We start from the raw sequence: 7,376 nt of genomic DNA on the forward strand, positions 1-7,376 counted from the left end.
GGCAGGAGCAGGGACCCAGCAACGGGAGCTCACCCCGTTGCAGGGATTCGAACCGCCAACCTTCTGATCGGCAAGCCCTAGGCTCTGTGGTTTAACCCACAGCGCCACCCACGTCCACACCGCCACAGCTTTTACCTCACTATTATTTTCTTATAAATGTTTTTAAAATAGAATGCTACACATGGTGGTTGTATGGATGAATGCCTTAGAAATGCTTGTATTTATGATAAAGTGTCATTTCTTGGACGAGAAGTGTGCAATAGGGCTAATAGGATACTTTGGGGGGACAGACTTTTCCTCCTTTCTGCCTCCAAGCTGCGGCCCCTAAAACGGGCATTCCTTTCCCATGCACATCAAATTTCAGGGGATTTTCCAGACATGGCAGAAAATGATTAAATTGCTGCTGGTGGTTTTTGTATGTGCGCGTGTGTGTTTTAAGTTCTGAATAGAGATTATGTTTCTCAAGGTGTTTTGTTATCAGATTCTGTAAGCAATTAAAGTATTTATATTGCACCGTAAACTTTGCTCTCTTTGCTTTTTCTTCTTCTGTCCAAAAGCAAAAACATACCTGCTTGCCATTATAACCTCTGGAATCAGTTGTTGTTGCCATACATCGTATATGCCGTTGCTCCTGACGACGGCACATAAATTGCACCCGGTGCGCTTCATATCACATATCACTCCACTGGGATGACATGTACTGGTTGCCAATCAACCTCTGAGCCCAATTCAAGATGTCTAGATAAAGAAGTCTCCATAAATTTGGCCACCAGTTACTTAGAAGACCACATCCTCCTGGGCAGATCTCCCTGCCTGTTGAAATCAGCTGAGGAGGCACTGGTGTGTTTTTTTAATTAACAATTTCAACATAACAACGTATCAAAACTGTTAAGTTGTGGGTGAACATATCAGACAGCACAGCGATTCTTCAAACAGCTCTTGTTTATTCACAGGCCAGAACTGAACTGAAGGGTTCAGCCAGCCTGCATATATAGAGCTCCAGTACAACGCAACTGTAACCAATTTCTGTAACTATCCAATCACTGAACGTCACTTTCAATCCCTTATTTGCATATGTGGACCTGAGTGAAAACTATCTACAGTATCTCCCTGCTGGCCCAGGGTGAGAACTTCAGTACATAACAAAAACATCTCATATTCATCATTTCCCCCCTATTTCCCCCCATCAAACCCCCCCTCCCCCCACAAGACTTCCCTCAGCTCCTCTCTCTGATCTCTCAACTAAATATTGTTCTCTGCATACTGTAAAATTGTATAAATCCTTATATTACCTATCTACTACATTAACAATCAATAGATTTGTGGATGTTTATTCAAAACCTGCCAAGAAGTCCGATTCATTTTGTTGTCTTTTTAAGTAATACAGTCATACCTCGGGTTAAATTCACTTCAGGTTGAGCGTTTTCAGGTTGCGTCCCGCGGCGACCCGGAAGTAACGGAATTGGTTACTTCCGGGTTTCGCAGCTCGCACATGCGCAGACGCTCAAAATGACGTCACGCGCATGTGCAGAAGCAGCAAATCGCGGCATGTGCACAGCAGACGCAGGTTGTGTTCTGCTCAGGATGCAAACGGGGCTCCAGAATGGATCCCGTTCGCATCCAGAGGTACCACTGTACGTGAAATGTTTTCATTCTTCTTTAAAGTCTGTTTGTCAATTTAGCCATTTCTGCATAGTTCATCAATTTCTCTTGCCATTGTTCTTTCGTCGGGATTTCCTCATTCTTCCATCCTTGTGCTATCAAGACTCTTGCCGCTGTTGTTGCATACATAAATAAATTCTTCATTTCCCTTGGCAGGTCTTGTCCTACAATCCCTAACAAAATTGCTTCTAAAATCAGCTGGGGAGGCACTTTTGGCAGTGCCATCCTCTGTGGTCCTTCGAGGTGGCGCTGTGACCTGGCCCTTCTTGGCAGCAGCCTCCATATTATGGATCTTCCCAGGAATCATATCCTCTAAGCGTCCCTATTTTCCAGGGACAGTCCCAGATTTACAGAAGCCATTCCAACTTCCTGCTGCCATTCAGAAGACGCTCGTTGGTTTCCTAACATTTTGGAAGCCAAATGGACTTCCAGAATGGATTCCGTTTGACTTCCAAAGTACGACTGTATAAGAGAACAAGTGAGGTGTTCATGGTGAGTTCTGGCACCTCTTTTCTAGAAAAAGAGCATTGTTTGTACCCCGCCCATCTGGCTGGGTTGCCCGAGCCACTCTGGGCAGCTTCCAACGTATATAAAAACATAATAAAGCATTAAACTTTTTTTAAAAATCCCCTTATGAGGCTGCTTCCAGAAGTCTTCTAAAGGTTGTATAGTTACTTCTCTCCTTGACTCAGGGAGCGTGGGTTGGATAACTCCATACACGCCAACGTTTCTCCAACAAAAACAGGGATGTCCTAAGGAAAAGCAGGACTTTTGAGGATCAAATCAGAAACTGGGATGGCTTCTATAAATCTGGGTCTGTCCCTGGAAAATAGGGACCCTTGAAAAGTGGAGATTTTTAAAGATATTCCGAAATATCTTTTGGTCCTTAGGTCCAATTATAGAGATTTGGTTGCCCTGTTGAGAAGCAACAGAATTATCTTTAGGTGGGAATTTCCGCAAGGCCTATCTTTCAGCTTCAAAAGAAGAAAGATAAAAATAAGATCAGTGGACGACAAAGAAAGATTTTTGAAAGATCATGGAGAAGATCTGCAGAAAGAATCTGGAGAAGAGATAAGAGCACTAGAAAGAGGAATATTAGACATAGCAAAACTACCTTTTGGACTGGACTGCCTAGAGAAGGTGATACCACCGACAGAGCAGGAACAGGCACTTGGTGCAGTTGGAGGAAAAGTAAAGAAACTACATCATGGCTCTGCAACTATTAAGCTGGAATATTAATGGTCTCAACTCCCCCCAGAGAAGGAAAAGAGTTTTTCATTTATTAAAAAAGGAACAATTGGACTTGATTTGTTTACAGGAAACACATGTGATAAGGCTACATAGAAAAGTATTGATCAACAAAAGACTGGGTCAGGAGTTTATCTCCTCGGACAAAGTTAAAAAAAGAGGAGTAGTGATTTATGCAAAGGAGAGACTATCACCGAAATTTATTTTTAAAGATGACCAAGGAAGATTTGTGGCAATTGAAATTCAAATACAAGGAGAGAAATTCTTAATAGTAGGAGTTTATGCACCAAATGAGGGGAAATCTGAATTCTTTAAAAAGTTGCATGAGACCTTGATGGACTATTTGGACTATAATGTGATTTTGATGGGAGATATGAACGGAGTGGTATCTACAAATATGGACAAGGCACAAAGACAGGTAGTCACTAAGGATGGTAGACTACCGAAAACCTTTTTTGAGATGACAGACAACTTGGACTTAGTTGATATCTGGAGAACAAAGAACCCCTTGGCTAGAGAGGGAACCTTCTTCTCTGAAGCCAAAATGACATGGACAAGAATTGATCAAATATGGTTAACTAGAGGAATGGCACCAAAGACAAGAAAAGTGGAAATTTGTCCAAAAACCTGCTCCGACCATAATGCTGTGAAGATGGAGATGAAACTAACACCAACTGGCTCTTTCAGATGGAGGATGAATGACACCTTATTTAGAGATGAAGAAGTGACTAAGAAGGCCCCAAAAACCTTGAGAGATTATTTCGAGATAACTATGAACACTAATGTTGAAAAAAGAGTAATCTGGGACGCAAGCAAAGCGGTTATGAGAGGGTTCTTGATACAAAAGAATGCAATAAAGAAGAGAACTCAAAATGAGAAGAAGGATAAAATTTAGGAGAAAATAAAGGAAAGTGAAAAGAAATTGAGAGCAAAACCAAAGTCGCAAGAAATCTTGAGAGAAATAAAGTTATATCAAGTACAATACATGAAAATGATGAATCAGGAGATAGAATGGAAAATTAAACAAATGGGAAAATAGGGACCCTTGTTGGGTCTGCAAATAGAGTCCTGGAAGGCTGCATTAAAATCCAGAGCTCCCCACCTCCACCTTAGTCATCCTGGGGCCACCCTTCAATTAAGTTCTCTTTCTCTTTCTCTAAATCGTCCTTGATGGTGTACAACAGGCATGTCCAACAGGTAGATCGTGATCTACTGGTAGATCACTGGATGTCTGTGGTAGATCACTGGTAGATCACTGGCTCCACCCAAAGAAACTCAACAACTTTGTCTCCCCTAAAAAAAGCTCAACATTATTGTCTTGCATCCCCCCAAAACGGGGCTTTCCTCCTCCCTAAAAAAAACTTTGACCTGAACCCCTAAAAAACGGGCCATCCCAAACCCCCCCCCCAAAATAGGGCTTTCATTCCTAAAAAAAGCGCTCAACTTTGACCTGAACCCCCCCAAAAGGGGGTAGATCACTGCCAGTTTTTAACTCTGTGCGTAGACCGCAGTCTCTTGGGAGTTGGCCACCCCGGTGTACAGCCAACAGCTGCTACTATTTTCTGCTGTAAATCAGGAAACCCAGCGTCCTTCCAATTGTAATAATAAAATTTAAGGTCTTATATATAATAATAAATGTTCATAAATGTACCAACCAAGCACGTACATAGATCAGCACAGGAAGCCCGACCTGAAACCATTTTGACTCCCCAACTGACCAAATGTTTTCTCTGCGAGGAGGGAGGGGGGTCAGGGAACCTTCCCATTGCCTCAGGAATTGGGAAATCACCATCTCAAAGGGTGACAAATTACCAGGAAAGGCAATCAGGTAAGGCATTATCAGATAACCTGACAGACAGGAAAAGCAACAACATTCAAATTTCTGTTGTAGACCACCTTTTCTGTGATGTAGGTGTAATGTTTGTGGGGGGTGGTCTTGGGTTACACTCCTTCTGGGATGTATGTATGATGTATGGAGGGGTGGTCTTGAGCTCCAGGGCAGGGAATTTAAAATGTTTATATAAGGGCAGGCACACCTTGGTTCTGGGTCCTCCTCCTTTCCTGCGTGTGAGGGGAGCACCCTGTTGCAACAGATCCATAAAGATCAGGCTTACTAGCTGCTTTGCTTCTCAATATTCTCTGGTTGGCCTCTGTTATTTTCTCCTACCAATAGGGAACCCACGTAAGGACTCTATATGGGCTCTTGGATACACCATAAGGGAAAAAGGGCAGATTTCGTTTACAACACAAGATTATGGCGTTTTATCGCCTCTCCTGCTAATAAGTAGTTGGTAGATTGAGTCGAGCTGGAGCTAATTAAGGCTTTCTCCGAGACTTTCCAGGGCGTTCTCTAAAACTTTTAGCTTAAACTTATAGTAATTAAGAAAAAGATACCGAGCAATAAAATACTAGAACTGATAAAAGCTAATAAAAACTAATAAAAACCGCACAACTGACGGGGCGCTCAAATCGATGCTTCCTCTAACGACACCATCTTGAAAATAAGGCTGCTTTCCTCTTCAAGATTTTTTCCTGTCCCCGCTGTGTACCCTATGAAGCCTTGTGTCTGAAGGGAGGTCAACACAAGGTAGAGACTGTTGCCTGGGCAAGATTTCTCCTATGCTGGTTAAACATCTGCCTTACATCAGATAAAGATCCTCTGCCAAAAGTCAGATTTTTGCTGAAATTGTGACCACAGGGTTTAGGGATTTTTTCAAAAAAATCTTTTCCGCCGGTTAAGTTGTTGAGGGCTGATTTATTTTCCTTTGATAAAAAGCGTTTTGTTTCCATTGCCAAACCTTTCATGGGAGCATTTGCAAGCGTTTGGCACTATTTTTGATTGAATTTCCAAAAGTCAGTTTTTTACTGAAATTGTGACTTATGAATTTATTATGTGACTTATGGATTTATTATGTGACATAATGTGAATTATGAATTTATTCAAAAAAATCTTTTTATTCTGGTTAAGTTGCTGAGGGCGGATTTCTTGTCTTGTGATAAAAAGACTTCTTTTTCCATAGCAAAAGCTTTCAGGGGAGCATTTGCAAGCATTTGGCACTATTTTTGAGTGAATTGCCAAAAGTCAAATTTTTGCTGAAATTGTGATCCCGGGGCTTAGGGATTTTTTCAAAAAACAAATTTCCGCCAGATTTGTTTTCGAGGGCTGATTTCTTGTTCTGTGATAAAAAGCCTTCTGTTTCCATCTCCAAAGCGTTGAGGGGAGCATTTGCAAGGGTTTGGCACCATTTTTGAGTGAATTGCCAAAAGTCAGATTTTTCCTGAAATTGTGATCCCGGGGCTTAGGGATTTTTTCAAAAAACAAATTTCCGCCAGATGAGTTTTCGAGGGCTGATTTCTTCTCCTGTGATAAAAGGCCTTCTGTTTCCATTGCCAAACCTTTCAGGAGAGCATTTTCAAGCGTTTGTAACCATTTTTGAGTGAATTGCCAAATGTCAGATTTTTGCTGAAATTGTGACTCCGGGGCTTAGGGATTTTTTCAAAAAACAAATTTCCGCCGGTTAGTTTTCGAGGGCTGATTTCGTGTCCTTTGACAAAAAGCCTTCTGCTTCCATTGCCAAACCATTCAGGGGAGCATTTGCAAGCGTTTGGCACCATTTTTGAGCGAATTGCCAAAAGTCAGATTTCCTGAAATTGTGACACCGGGGCTTAGGGATTTTTTCAAAACACAAATTTCCACCGGTTAGTTTTCGAGGGCTGATTTTTTGTCCTGTGATAAAAAGCCTTCTGTTTCCATCGCCAAAGCTTTCAGGGGAGCACTTGCAAGCGTTTGGCACCATTTTTGAGTGAATTGCCAAAAGTCAGATTTTTCCTGAAACTGTGACCCCAGGGCTTAGGGATTTTTTTAAAAAAAATCTTTTTCCACCGGTTAAGTATTCGAGGGCTGATTTCTTGTCCTGTGATAAAAAGCCTTTTGTTTCCATCACCAAAGCTTTCAGGTGAGTATTTGCAACCGGTTGGCACCATTTTTGAGTGAATTGCCAAAAGTCAGATTTTTGATGAAATTGTGACCCCAGGGCTTAGGGATTTTTTCAAAAAAATATTTTCCCCCGCTAAAGTTGTTGAGGGCTGATTTCTTGTCCTGTGATAAGAAGGCTTCTGTTTCCACCGCCAAAGCTTTCAGGGGAGCATTTGCAACCGGTTGGCACCATTTTTGAGTGAATTGCCAAATGTCAGATTTTTGCTGAAATTGTGACCCCGGGGCTTGGAGATTTTTTCAAAAAAATATTTTCCGCAGGTTAAGTTTTCGAGGGCTGATTTCTTGTCCTGTGGTAAACGGACTTCTGATTCTATCGCCCAACCTTTCAGGGGAGCATTTGAAACCGGTTGGCACCATTTTTGAGTAAATTGCCAAAAGTCAGATTTTTGCTGAAATTGTGACCCCAGGGCTTAGGAATTTTTTCAAAAAACAAATTTCCACCGGTTAAGTTTTCGAGGGCTGATTTCTT

Source organism: Podarcis bocagei (genome assembly GCF_964188305.1).
Source record: "Podarcis bocagei genome assembly, chromosome: 13".
NCBI classification, from domain to species: Eukaryota; Metazoa; Chordata; class Lepidosauria; order Squamata; family Lacertidae; genus Podarcis; species Podarcis bocagei.